This window comes from Salvelinus fontinalis, chromosome 28, assembly GCF_029448725.1.
Source record: "Salvelinus fontinalis isolate EN_2023a chromosome 28, ASM2944872v1, whole genome shotgun sequence".
Classification (NCBI taxonomy): Eukaryota; Metazoa; Chordata; class Actinopteri; order Salmoniformes; family Salmonidae; genus Salvelinus; species Salvelinus fontinalis.
This window is the reverse complement of record NC_074692.1, coordinates 28,905,738-28,921,430: the sequence shown is the minus strand read 5'-3', so window position 1 is coordinate 28,921,430 and position 15,693 is coordinate 28,905,738.

The window sequence follows — 15,693 nt, the reverse complement described above, 5'->3', positions numbered from 1 at the left end:
TGTGCTCCCTGTTCACACACGACTGCGTTTGCTGACGACACCAAGGTTGTAGGACTGATAACCAACGACAACGAGTCAACCTATAGGGAGGAGGTAAGTGAACTGGCATTGTGGTGCTAGGACAACAACCTCTCCTTCAACGTCAGCAAAACAGAGGAGTTGATTGTTGACTTCTGGAAGCAGAGGAGGGAACAAGCCCCGATCAACATCATCGGGACTGCATTAGAGAGTCAGCATTTTTAATTTCCTGCGCGTTCCCATCACAGATAACTTGACATGGACCAACAACACCCCCACTCTTGTCAAGAGGGCTCAACAGCGCCTTTACCCCCTTAGGTGGCTTAAGAAATTTGGCTTTCCACCCCGGGTCCTTGCCAAATACTACTGCTGCACCATCGAGAGCATACAGACCAGTTGCATTATGGCCTGGTACGGGAATTGCTCGGTCCATGACCGCAAGGCCCTCCAGCGTGTGGTGAAGTTCGCCAAGTATCTCACTGGGACTGTGTTCACACCCATCCAGGAAATATATTTGTAACGGTGCCTGAGGAAGTCCCAGGGAATCACCAAGGACCACACACACCCCAGCAACGAGCTGTTCAATCCCTTACTGTCAGGCAGACATTATAGAAGCACGAGGTCTCATACCAAAAGGCTCAGAGGCTGTTTCTATCTACAAACCATCATACTGCTAAACACTTGAACTGGACTGACCACCTGCTCTGATTCTCCGCATTTTAGCACACATGCACTCACTCACTCACACACACACACACACACACACACACACACACACACACACACACACACACACACACACACACACACACACACACACACACACACACACACACACACACACACACACACACACACACACACACACACACACACACACACACACACAGTCTTGTACAGCTAATAAATGGTACACACAATTCAGTCCCATTCAAAATCCAATTTTCTCTAACCCCTAACCCTAATCCTAGACCTAACCCTAACCTAACCTAACCCGTACTCTTACCCTAACCCTAATCGTAACCCTAACCCTAACCCAAAAAACTAAATTTAACCTTAAACCTAACTCTAGTGTCATGCCCTGATCTGTTTCACCTGTCTTTGTGATTGTCTCCACCCTCCTCCAGGTGTCGCCCATCTTCCCCAATATCCCCTTTGTATTTATACCTGTGTTTGCTGTTTGTCTATTTCCAGTTTGTTTTGTTCCTCAAACCTGCCAGCATTTCCCCCTTGCTCCTGCCTTGTCTATATTCCTGTTCTCTAGTTTTCCTGGTTTTGTCCTTTCTGTCTGACCTGACCCTGAGCCTGCCTGCCGTCCTGTACCTTTGCCCCACTACTCTGGATAACCGACCTCTGCCTGCCCTGACCCTGAGCCTGCCTGCCATCCTGTACCTTTGCCCTCTACTCTGGATAACCGACCTCTGCCTGCCCTGACCCTGAGCCTGCCTGCCATCCTGTACCTTTGCCTGCCCGTGTTCGAATTAATAAACTTTTGTTACTTCGACATTGTCTGCACATGGGACTTACCTTCAAACTTGATACCTGGCGCCTAACCCTAACCCTAAAGCTAACCCTAGCGCCTAACCCTAACCCTAAAGCTAACCCTAGCGCCTAACCCTAACCCTAAAGCTAACCCTAGCTCCTAACCCTAACCCTAAAGCTAACCCTAGCGCCTAACCCTAACCCTAAAGCTAACCCTAGCTCCTAACCCTAACCCTAAAGCTAACGCTAGCGCCTAACTCTAACTCTAAAGCTAATCCTAGCTCCTAACCCTAACCCTAAAGCTAACCCTAGCGCCTAACCCTAACTATAACCCTAACATTAATTCTAACCTGAAACCTAAACCCACTAGAAATAGCATTTGACCTTGTGGGGACAAACAAAATGTCCCCAGTTGGTCAAATTGTTGTTTGTTTACTATTCTTGTGGGGACTTCTGTTAAACACATCCATCACAACTGCTGCTACAAGATTCTTCTTTACTATTGCTAATACTGCACAATTTAAACACTTTCCCCTCAATCCCCCATTCCCCTATACTTGTGTAAATATTGGACTCTAAATTGTGCCTTCCTGTATTATACTTATGCTAAAATGTTTATTCTATTCTACTGAGCCATTTACTTCTACTGAGCCATTTACTTCTACTGAGCCATTTACCATTTACTGAGCCATTTACTATATTCATATTCTTATATTTTATTATTTATTATTGCCGAGAAGGAATCCGCAAGTAAGAATTTATTTGGACGGAGTATACCATGTGTACCCTGTACATACGACTAATAAAACTTGAAACATAAAAAGTCTGTGACATCCGCCTCAGTGCAAAGCTAAATACAGAGAAATCAATGCTGGAACAACATACAGCCCTGCTGGAAATACACACATCCCTGCTGTCAAATGGATAGATAGGGACCTGCTTAGGACATGGTGAACCAAACGGAAAGTACATACACACATGCACACTCATATTCACATATAAAATGGTATCTAATGCCCATCATGATCCTGTTATTCTTTCATCTTTGTTATTGCCAATTATTATCACATAGTACATGATCAATTCTTCAAGATAAACAGCACATTTACACAAATTATCAGATCTAATAATGATACATTAGATACTTAAATACACGGAAATGATGAATGTCATTTCATTCCATTTTAGCCAGGATAGTCCACTCAGTAATAATTGCCACTGTTTTACACAATACTGGAATTGAAAACAAACTAACAGTAACTGTAAATCTCTCAAGTCTATTCTTGTAGGCAACAGACTGTGAGACCTATTCCATCATGATAGGTCTATTGTACATTATACATCATGTATTTTTATTGTAGATGAGAACAGATTCCTGATATACTGTGCTGTGTCTCACTTACCCTCCTCCTCATCATATCCATGGTGAATGCCCCCCATACCCCGGTCTCCCATACCCCGGTCTCCCATTCGCTCATGGTCCATCCTGGGGAAAAAGAAAGACGGTAAGGGGAAGATATGTCCTAAAGAACTGTGTATATTTAGCACAGTTAACACAATCTTAGTTGACAACCAATTGGTTTCTGCGATCAATCAGAATGGTTAGAATGTATTTGCGTTCTAGAAATCATCGGAGAGGTACTCAGATCCAGACGCATTGAGGAGAAGAAAATATTGTCAGTGAGCGTGGCGTAGCATTTGGCCGGAGAAAAAAGTTTGGATAGCCAGGCAATACACAACGATCATGTTCACAAATTACAGGTCAGTGTGTGTACAGACTGAGTGCAGAACATTTCCCATATCTGGGAGAGCCCAAGAATGTAGCGAACGTGCCAAGGATTTGAGGGGCGAGACAGTTCACATATACTGTATGCACTTAGAACAGTGCTTGCATGGTTGTGACTGACTATATAGCTACTATTGTGTGTGCGTGTGTGCGTATGTGTGAGTGTCCGTGCGTGTGTGTGTGCGTGCGTGTGTGTGAGACCCAACTGAAGCCTGGTAAGCCCAGGAGCATTAAGCCCTGTGCATTGACCTGCATGTGAGGCTGCTGCTGCTGAGGATCACAGATCAATGTGGAAATAATTAAATGGCAGGTCAACTCAATGGAAATGTAATAATTAAAACAGATGAGCAGAGTACTTCATGCACGTGACATTTTGACATACCACTAGATATGGGGTAATGCCATTCACAATACTTAGGCTTCTCATGTTTGTGTGTCTTACTATTCCCAGGTAACATCACAACGTGGCACACCAAGTTCATAAACAATACTGACTAAACTACACATTCATAAAGTAGCCTCAGGGCATTTCCATGTAAAAACAGCCCCATGAGGTTCATAGGGGCACAACACATTTGAAGTCAAACGAAAGCTAAGAGTCTAAATATTTTTTTTAAATAAGAGATATTTACATTTTGTAACTATTTTTCATCCTAAAAATTGGGATTTGATTTCTGGTCAAACAGATGGAAAAGGGGTCTTAGAAAACATCTATCAGATAAAGTCTTAAACGGTGTTAGAAATATATCAGAACACAACAATGTTGAAGTAAAGACTCCTGCCAACTAATATCAGCACATATTTAGTTTTGCAGAAATGATTTATCTTCTGTAAGTTTAAGAAACATTGCTTAGTGTCTTGCCATTCTGTTACCAAAAATCCCCATATCTTTAAGATATTTTCTCATTTCTCTTCCTCATGAGGGAGGATCATGAAAGTTCACAGAAGTAACAAGTAAAGGTAGACCTACCAATTGTTATAGTGTTTTTACTGATAACAATTTGGTTTATGATTTATTAAGTGATTCAAATGTGTCATTCTGTTACCAAATCGGTAACCAAATCAATTACCAAAAACTCAGCAACAGAACGACTGCAACTGAATGAGCTACAATGTGTAACGTCCTGACCAGAATTCTTATGTGTTTTGCTTGTTTAGTGTTGGTCAGGACGTGAGCTGGGTGGGAATTCTATGTTGTGTGTCTAGTTTGTCTGTTTCTGTGTTCAGCCTAATATGGTTCTCAATCAGAGGCAGCTGTCAATCGTTGTCCCTGATTGAGAATCATATATAGGTGGCTTGTTTTGCATTGGGATTTTGTGGGTGGTTGTTTCCTGTCTCTGTGTTTGTGTTCTGCACCAGATAGGACTGTTATCGGTTTTCCACATTTTGTTATTTTGTTATTTGTTAAGTGTTAAGTGTTCACTGTTTATTAGTGTTATTAAACATGTTGCGCACTGGCTACGCTGCGTGTTGGTCCGATCCCTGCTACACTCTCTCTTCTAGTGAAGCGAGGGAAGGCTGCCGTTACACAATGGGAATTCATAGTAGTCACAAACCACTGTTGGCTCAACTGCTATTGTCCTCTCTTCCACTGGCAAACATTTATGTTCTGCTAATAACTGTTGTCTTTGTCTTTCTGTCACGTGGTGGTCAAAGCAAGAATGTGAAAACAGTCTGGACAACCTCTCCCTCTTTCTCTTCTCTCTCTCCAGTTAATGTCAACACTACCAACTATTACTGACACCTACCCATGAGTCCCCTTTCTTTACATATATTGTACTGTAACCAGCCCTCTCACGCACACAGCACCAACTGATACCGGACGTGGAAAATTAGTTGACATTTTGTCAGTTAAAATCTGAAATAATCACTTGTGAAACACTTGTGAAACACATCAGTCTATGATTGGTACAGATTTGGTCCAGTGCGGACCAACAAAATGTGGTCTTGTTTGGGGGCGGAGCCTCATTCGGGGCGGCAGGTAGCCTAGTGATTAGAGCGTTGGGCCAGTAACCGAAAGGTTGCTAGATCGAATCCCCGAGCTGACAAGGTAAAAATCTGTTGTTTTGCCCCTGTTCCTAGGCCGTCATTGTAAATAAGAATCTGTCCTAAACTGACTTTCCTAGTTAAATAAAGGTTAAAGAAAAAGAAAAATAGAATAATAGCCAGTGTGTAGAATAATACCCCAAAATATTACATATTTCTACCTTTGTGTGCCTATTCAGGATACATCACCATGAAGAGAATGACATTCATAATTATGCATTTCTGTATAGTACAGATCAGGGACCCATGACGTCATTCTGTTACCGCAATTCTGTTACCAGGTGTTAATCCACTTCACCTACTGTAGTTCAATAACCAAAAGAGATTTTTTCAAACCCAAGGTGTCAGTCATATCATAGCTGACACCGCATTCTTTCTGCAGACTGCAATTTTCAGTGGAAATTGTTAAAATGAGTAATTGTGCATAGAGTTGTATGGTTTGTTTAACTTTGCAATCAATGGTTTTTGTTTGACATACATTTGAAGTAAAATATCTGCGTCTCAGCGTCATTCTGTTACTGTGGAATTGCCCCTGACTACATTGACTCCACTTTAACACAAAATCAACAAGCATGAAAAGAGTAACAATAGTTAATATCCATTTTCTTTCAAACTATACCACCTGTGTATGCCTTGCTACCAACTATGAGTCCACCCTTTGCTAATATCACTATCCAACCCACAATTACTATCAAATGGATAGCAGGCAGAGTAGGAAAAAGCTTGGTTAAGGCCATAGATGGTTAAGGCTGTGTTGAGCCTGTGTGTGGCTCTTGTTACTGTTGGCTTCCTGTGTGTGTAATTAGTCCTGTCACATCAGTGTCCTTCACACCCAGTGGGCAGGCTGAGTAGGACCTGCAGGCCATCACCGCTCTGCTCTGACAGCCTGATCGATCCGCCTGCAAAGGCACTTAAACTCAATGTGAACAGCCACAGCACACTGATACAAACAATGGTTCTCTCTTTCGCTCTCTCTCTCTGTCACTCTCCCTTTCTCTCTCTCCCCTATCCCCCCCCCTTTTCTCTCTCTAAACACATGTGCACTGCACTCCCCCATCTCACCTTGGTGCACAATCAATTGTCACATCACATCTGCCTTGCAGATTATACTCTTTCTCGCTGAAAACAACCCCTGCACCCAAAAAAGGCCAGCCCTCTGACATTTCTGTTGTATGAGTATCAGGACCCGTACTGCTTACAGTTCTTATTTCATTTGCTATTTAAAGATAAAATAAAGTGGTGTTTAATACATTGTAAATCAGTTTGCCGCAATTTAATTCCATTAAACCAAATTACATTGGCAGTTATCACAATTTTCTGTTCAAACATTGTTTCCCAAAGATATGACACATTAAGTTGAACAAAATTTTGTTTTGTACCCCAATTATGTTTATTCCCCAAGAACATTGCTTCTTAGATCAATTTGCTCAAAAACTTAAACTGCTCAAAGACTTCAGTCATTTTTGTGCCCATATCTCTACAAGACTATTCATTGACAGGCGCCAGTTCATATATATATGCTGTGATATCCAAGCCTACAAGATAAAACATAATTCCCAAATTAAATTTAATAAACCATCAAGTTTCAACAATTTATACAGACTTTAGGAAATCATCATCTTTCAGTAAGTAGTTGACAGTGTGAGTTTCGGTTCTATTTGCCATCTCCAGCAGGGAGCCTTGATTCTGCAAATGGAACAAGACTAAACAAGACCCAGAGGACAGGTTAATATATGCACAAAGATGGCTTACCTGGTGTAGTTTCCTGGCCTGAAATGAGCAAATGGAGAGAGAGAGGTATTCTGTTAATTGCAAGGATGCATCAATGAAAACATAGTCTACTGTACCAATGGAGCTCTAATGAACCACTGACAACACCAAACTGAGGAATGGGGAAGAGTTGTTCTCTCTCACCCCCCCCCCCCCCCCCCCCCCCCCCCTCCCTCTCTCTCATCGTCCTAACTCTCTCTAACAGGACAACTGGGATTGAGGCTGAGCTGCAGCCTGGTTTGGGTTGACTGATCACTTCTACAGTGATATGACTACTCTATATGTGACCATAGGAATTCCCTCACTCTTCTCCAGTGATATGACTACTCTATATGTGACCATAGGAATTCCCTCACTCTTCTACAGTGATATGACTACTCTATATGTGACCATAGGAATTCCCTCACTCACACACATACCCTTCAGATGACCTGGGCATAACATATTTATATTGTCAGTTATACAGTTTTTCTATTAAATTGAACACTGGAGGCTGGTTCCACCATCAATGAGGTGTACTTATTTCGAACACTAGTTACCCCCGCCACACACAAATAAACCAACTGTTATATACCTTCTGTCTAGAGAAACTACATCATCATTGATTCTCACTGTAGTAGGCTTGCTTGATGTGATGACTCATCTTGAATTTAACTCCACTTCGGTCTCTGGATCTGCAATCCTAGAAGTCGCTGTCAAAATGAAGGGTGTTGTACAAAAGAAAGTGGAATGCAAACAGACTGTGGGGAGGGGGGGGGAACCTGGATTTGTATTTGTATTTTATATTTGGAATCGCATTGTCTGAGAGAGATTTACACGGTTAGCAAAATGTCACGCCAGGGTAAGCCTACACGAAACACAGCCCTTATTTTAAGTGTTTCTAAAAATCCTCTATGGGAAAACTGAATGGTCGAAAAAACGATTGTAACCATTTCCCTGTTTAACCGCTAGATTTGATGGGTATTATGACTCACACTGTGGTACTTTATGATGGTATTACCCAATAGTTTATATGTACACTAGATGACTGACGGGGGGCGCTGTTTTGAAGACACTGCACCTCAATCTTCACACACCACCATCATTGTAAAAAATATTTTGGAAGCTATAGAAATGCATTTATTAATGTCTATATTTGTTTTTGCCACATTTATTATATTACAGACACCTTAATGTACACTTTTACATAATATTATGTGAGCTAAACATATATATATTTTTATCCTTAAAGTATAATTTTTTGAAAGTTCTAATGTTACTGTCCCCACTACAACAACAAAATAGTTAAATACATGTAATTTTGTCCTCGAAACATTCATTTAAATACTGTAGAATCAACTCTGAGGACTGCCAGGCAGGTAGCCTGGTGGGTAGGAGCGTTGGGCCAGCAACCGAAGCTGGATCGAATCCCTGAACTGACAAGGTAAAAATCTGTCGTATCTGCCCCTGAACAAGTCAGTAAACCCACTGATGACGTGGATGTCAATTAAGGCTTCCCCCCGCATTGAGTGATCCTTCCTTAACCCATAGGAAGTTGACTGCTTTAAAATGGTGTAAGTCCTCAACAGCAAAGTCCATGCAAAAACGGGTTATTTCCAAGTATCTATCTCTATAGGTTTTACTGATCAAAAAAGGAAAGGATGACTGGTTTTATATCTTTTAAAATAACCTGATATGGGTTCTTCTAATTGTTCAGATTTTCGCATCTCAGCTACCAAACACATTGCATTTTATTTATATTCCTATTGTGTTTGGTCCCTGGAGCAATAGGAATCCATTTCAAAAGGGTCCTTGCTATCCAGGTTCCTTGGGACATTGCTTGAGAGGGTAATCCAGTAAATATTGTAAGTGAATATGTAAGAACTCAGTACTATGCTGTCTTGAATATATTCACTGATGCAGGTTTTAGTGTTCCTGAGTTTAAGGGAACATTGACAAAAAGAGCAACGGAGAGCAACATTTACCTGTTTACACAATGGAGTTGTTATCTGCTCTGTCTCATGTGCAGCACTGATGAGTTTAAATTAATTTGTGTCAAAGGAGCGTCCAATATGTATTGTATGTGATTTTGCAGTGCCTGTTTAGAGTGAGACAGCTTGGGGTAATGCTAGCAGTGGCGTGTGTTCATGGGTGCCATGAGAAGCCATACTTCCCCCAAAAATGTACCAATATATAAATTCTATAGCATAAAATAATTGATATTTCGTCTTTCTGTGTTTCATAATTTTCCTTCAATTTGCAAGAGGCTGAATGTATCTCACAGGAGAAAGCATTCGAGCGAGAAAAACAGCGCCCCTCTGTCTCTCTACGTGTATCTAACTGATGCTGTTTGGTCCAAACCAGTATGACATCGTTGCCGCCCGTAGCATTGAAGGCAAGGGAAGTGTAACGGCTTTCTTCTTCCTCCTCTGATGAGGAGTAGTAGGAAGGATCGGAAGACCAATGCGCAGCGTGGTACGTATCCATAATGACTTTTAATAAGAATGAATACAACAAAATACAAACTAACAAAGTGAAACAAAAAGGAAAACCGAAAACAGTTCTGTCTGGTGCATACACACAAAGACTGAAAATAACCACCCACAAAACCCAACAGAAAAAAAGGGCTACCTAAATATGGTTCCCAATCAGGGACAACGATTGACAGCTGCCTCTGATTGAGAACCATATCAGGCCAAACACAGAAATAGAAAATCATAGAAAAACTAACATAGACAACCCACCCAACTCACGCCCTGACCATACTAAAACAAAAGACAAAACAAAGGAACTAAGGTCAGAACGTGACAGGAAGCCAGCTGAGCACTTGGCTTCCCTTGATAAAACTTTTTTTTTTTAAATTGACAATCAGCGTTGAGCTAAAGTGAGCGAGCTCAACTGTGAATGGTCCTGGCGCACCAAAAAAAAGTGTCAATGGAAGCCAGCTTGGATTTAGCGTCAGTCCTATCAAATCCCATTGAGAGCATATGTCATTGACAGAAAACTTGACTTGAATTGTTGCATTCCAGCTAGCTAAAATTGTCTGGTTCCTAAATTAGCCATGGATGGAGATAAGGATTTGGATTTGTGGCCTTACTTAATTCTCTGTACTGGCCAATATTTATAATGGCGATTCTGATCCAACCATTAATTCATACATTGTTGTGCCCCTGGCCTGGGAGGATGGATGTTCAGTATGTAGCTAGATATAGAAGGCTAATGTTAACAAGCTAACGTTGCCCATGAATGGAAGTTAGACTGGCGAGCAAGCATTTTAAACAGGTATCCTAGGACAACAACAAATTAAAAAGTATACTGTATGACAGAGTCATAGACCGTTTCATCAACATGATAGAGAGTAGGATGGCATTGGCGTTTCTCTACAAGTAGGGTGAGTCAACATGTTTTTCTACTTGCACGAAAGCGCACACACACACACACACACACACAGAAATCAGAATCATGGACAGCCACACCATATTTAGTTTAAGTTGATTGGACTAAATAGCTTTTAGTATCTTTTAGTTGTCACTGTATTAGACTAAGCAGAGGTGATTTGATGATGTTGAATTGTTGAAGTTGAAATGGTGCTGGAATAGTGGAGGCAGCTCCTGTTTTCTTTGCGACTTGTGGTGACTCCGTAACTCTGTGTTGTTGTATGTTGACATGCCATGCTATGTTGTTGTCTTCGGTCTCTCTTTAATGTAGTGTTGTGTGTTTTTTCCTATTTTGAAATGTTTTTATTTTTATTTTTTAATCCCAGCCCCTGTCCCTGCAGGGGGCCTTTTGCCTTTTGGTAGGGCATCATTGTTCTTAACTGATATGCCTAGTTAAATAAAGGTAACATTTTTTATATATTTTTTTATCTCTGTAGTTCTAAATCAATAGTTGTTTAGTTGTCCGAAAATGGTGGAAACATTAATTTGCTTGACCATGCTGTAGGTCATGTAACTGTCTGTTACGGTACATGCAATATTCTTTGTGGACTTCACTGGACAGAGGTTGCTGTCTGGTTTTGTGATAAAACAAAGGTGTGGTTGAATTTATTCTGCCATTGTGCCTTCTAATTGTCTCGGCCTTTAGGCCTATATATCACGGTCGCAAGGCAAATTAATTAACATGTTGTAAAGCAAACAGCGGGGGTACTCGTTCCCAGCAGGCTCTCAAACATCCTGGTATGATATGATGATGTTGAAATGGGATAAAAATAACAGTGGTTAAAAACAAATGTCAAGAGTTGTGGAACAGGGAGGGAAAGGGAAGAGAACTGTTTAAGATCCAGGAAAAGATGGGTGCAGGGAGGTCCTCAGGTCGAGAGAGAAGGGAGAAAAGTGTCATCACAAGGCTGAGACACATGGCTCAACAGTATATTGAAATTGGTAGGAAAACATCTGACTGGGAGGAATGATCACTGTCAAGAAGAAGGATGCCTTGGAACATCCAACTCTGACATCACCCCATTGAAATTGCGTTAAAATGGTTAAGGCAAGGTGTCACACCCTGATCTGTTTCACCTGTCCTTGTTATTGTCTCCACCCCCTCCAGGTGTTGCTTATTTTCCCCAGTGTATTTATCCCTGTGTTTCCTGTCTCTCTGTGCCAGTTCATCTTGTATGTTCCAAGTCAACCAGCGGTTTTTCTATTCTCCTTTTTCTAGTCCTCCTGGTTTTGACCCTTGCCTGTTTCTGGACTCTGTACCCGACTGCCTGACCATTCTGCCTGCCTTGACCTCGAGCCTGCCTGCCACTCTGTACCTCCTGGACTCTAAACTTGTTTTGACCTTTTGCCTGTCCACTTCAAATTCTCTTGCCTACTCCTTTTTGGATTATTAAACATCTAATACTCCAACCATCTTTCTCCTGTCTCACTTTGTGTTATGTTAATTCTTGTCAATAAGGGGGCGCTATTTTCACTTTGGAAAAAATCGTGCCCAATTTAAACGGCCTAATACTCTATTCTAGATCATACAATATGCATATTATTATTACTATTGGATAGAAAACCCTCTCAAGTTTCTAAAACTGTTTGAGTTATATCTGTGAGTAAAACATAACTCATTTTACAGCAAACTTCCAGACAGGAAGTGAAAAATCTGAAAACGAGGCTCTGTTTCAGGGCCTGCCTATTCAATTGTCTTATATTTATCGATATACATGCACTTCATACGCCTTCCACTAGATGTCAACAGGCAGTGGAAGGTGGAATGGGGTGTCTAGCTTGATCTGAGGTCGAACAAGAGCTTTTGGAGTGGCAGGTCAGGAATTTCCTTTTATCTACCTAGGCGCGCGAAGCACATCCATATTGTCTTCTGATAAGCGTTCGGTATACACGGCTAATATCTCCGGCTCTGATTTTATTTGATACATGTGATAATAACATCGTAAAGTATGTTTTTTCAACGCGAGTTTTATCAGATTATTCAACGTTTATTGGGACTTTTGGAGTTTTCCGTTCTTTGCGTCGAGAGAAGATGGGAACGTCATCAACATTGGCTAGCATTGTTGCGCGAATTCGACAGGAAAAAAGGACATTCTAAAACCAAACAACGATTTATTCTGGAAATAGGACTCCTTGTACAAGATTCTGATGGAAGCTCAGCAAAAGTAAGAACAATTTATGATGTTATTTCGTATTTCTGTGGAAAATGTTATTTCTATTCTCCGCCACAATTATTATTATTCAGCGCCCGTTATTGCGGGCGCTGTCTCGCAATAACGCAAGCTGTTTGTTATGGTAAAGTTATTTTTTTTAAATCTAACACGGCGGTTGGATTAAGAACCAGTGTATCTTTCATTTGCCATACAACAAGTATTTTTATGTAAAGTTAATGATGAGTTTTTTGGTCAGATTAGGTGAGTGTCCAAAATAGCTCCGGACATTCTGGTGAATCGATGCTACATATTCACAATGTATAACCACGGTTTGCAGCTCTAAATATGCACATTTTCGAACAAAACATAAGTGTATTGTATAACCTGATGTTATAAGACTGTCAACTGAGGAAGTTGGTCAAGGTTAATGTGTCACATTCCTGACCTGTTTTATGTTATTTTTGTATGTGTTTAGTTGGTCAGGGCGTGAGTTGGGGTGGGCATTCTATGTTTTGTGTTTCTATGTTTAGGTCACTCGTAATTAGCCTTATATGGTTCTCAATCAGGGACAGGTGTTTGACGTTTTCCTCTGATTGAGAACCATATATAGGTTGGCTGTTCACACTGTTTGTTTGTGGGTGATTGTCTTCCGTGTCTGTGTACGTTGCACCACACGGGACTGTTTCGGTTTGTTCGTTCGTTCGTTAGTTGTAGTCTGTACCTGTTCGTGCGTTCTTCATGTTATATGTAAGTTCTCATGTTTTAGGTCAGTCTACGTCGTTTTGTTGTTTTGTAATTTTCCAAGCGTTTTTTGTGTTCGTCTTCGTCTTTAAATAAATTCATGATGTATTCACAACCCGCTGCATTTTGGTCCTCCGATCCTTCTCTCCTCTCCTCGTCCGAGGAGGAGGGAGATCTAGACACCCGTTACATAATGATTAATTTTATATATTTTGCTGGTTTTTGCGATAGCTACCTTTTGCGGTGAATAAATGCATTTGTGTGTTTGGCTATTGTGGTAAGCTAATATAATTCTATATTGTGTTTTCGCTGTAAAACACTTAAAAAAATCGGAAATATTGGCTGGATTCTCAAGATGTTCATCTTTCATTTGCTGTACACCATGTATTTTTCACAAATGTTTATGATGAGTATTTAGGTATTTCACGTTGCTCTCTGTAATTATTCTGGCTGCTTTGGTGATATTTTTGATGGTAGCTGCAATGTAAAACTATGATTTATACCTCAAATATGCACATTTTCGAACAAAACATACATTTATTGTATAACATGTTCATCAGATGAAGTTGTTTCTTGGTTAGTGACTCTATTTGGTCAGTTTTATCTCTATTTGGTCAGTTTTGTGATAGCTACCTATGCGGTAGAAACATGGTGAAAATATGCGGTTGAGTCTTCTAATAGAAATACATATTGTGTTTTCGCTGTAAAACATTTTAAAATCGGAAATGATGGCTGGATTCACAAGATGTTTATCTTTCATTTGCTGTATTGGACTTGTGATTTCATGAAAATTATATTATATGATATCCCTGTCCCGTTAGGCTAGGCTATGCTTGTCAGCTTTTTTGATGAGGAGGATCCCGGATCCGGGAGAGAGAAGTGGTAGAGGTTTTAAGGTAAGGGTTTTGGTTGGGATTATGGTAAGGTTTAAGGTTAGGGTTTATGGACGTCCCAAGGATGCCGGATAGCACTAACTATTCACTAACTATTTCGAAAGGTATATAAATCTCCACTGATTTTAGTAACAAAACACCTCCAAGTAAAACTAACTTTTCCCTTTTTTTGTCAAAGCGCAGGTAGTCTGTGATCCTTTCCACACACACTCAAGCTGCACAATTGTGGCATGAAAAATATAGCCCCCTCAATAGGGTCGACAAGTATGAAGGTAAGTCTACTTACCAGAATGCTTTTGAGCTGTCTGTCACTCCTCTCCCCATTCACACGGTGTCCTTAGTGACCATTGCTCAGAGCAAGAGGATAAAGAGCAAGAGGATAAGTAACAAAATGGGGATAAGGTATTTGGGTGTGCTATTTACAGATTGGCTGTGTACAGGTACAGTAAGCTGTAAATGACATCGCTGAAGTCAAGGATCGGTAGCATAGTCAGTTTTACGAGGGTATGTTTGGCAGCAATAGTGAAGGAGGCTTCTTTGTGAAATAGGAAGCCGATTCTAGATTTAATTTTGGATTGGAGATGCTTAATGTGAGTCTGGAAAGAGAGTTTAGAGTCTAACCAGACACTTAGAATATGTGGACAACTACAAATACCTAAGTCCGAACCGTCCAGAGTAGTGATGCTAGTCGGGCGGGAGGATGTGGGCAGCAATCGGTTGAAGAGCATGCACTTAGTTTTACTTGCATTTAAAAGCAGTTGGAGGCCTCGGAAGGAGTGTTGTATGGGATTGAAGCTCGTTTGGAGGTTTGTTAGCACGGTGTCCAAAGAAGGGCCAGATGTGTACAGAATGTTGTCTGTGTAGCAGTGGATCAGAATCAGCAGCAGCAAGAGTGACATCATTGATATGTACAGAGAAAAGAGTCAGCCCGAGAATTGAACCCTGTGGCACCCCCATAGAGACTGCCAGCTACTACTCAGATGTCCGGACAACAGGCCCTCCGATTTGATACACTGAACTCTATCTGAGTAGTAGTTGGTGAACAAGGCGAGGCAGACATTTGAGAAGCCAAGGCTATTGAGTCTGCTGATAAGAATGCTGTGATTGACAGAGTCGAAAGCCTTGGCCAGGTCAATGACGACGGCTGCACAGTACTGTCTATTATCGATGGCGGTTATGATATTGTTTAGGACCTTGAGCGTGGCTGAGGTGCACCCATGACCAGCTTGGAAACCAGATTGCATAGTGGAGAAGGTACGGTGGGATATGAAATGGTCGGTGATCTGTTTGTTAACTTGGCTTTAAAAGATTATAGAAAGGCGGGGCAGGGTGGATATAGGTCTATAACAGTTTGGGTCTAGAGTGTCTCCCCCTTTGAAGAGGGGGAT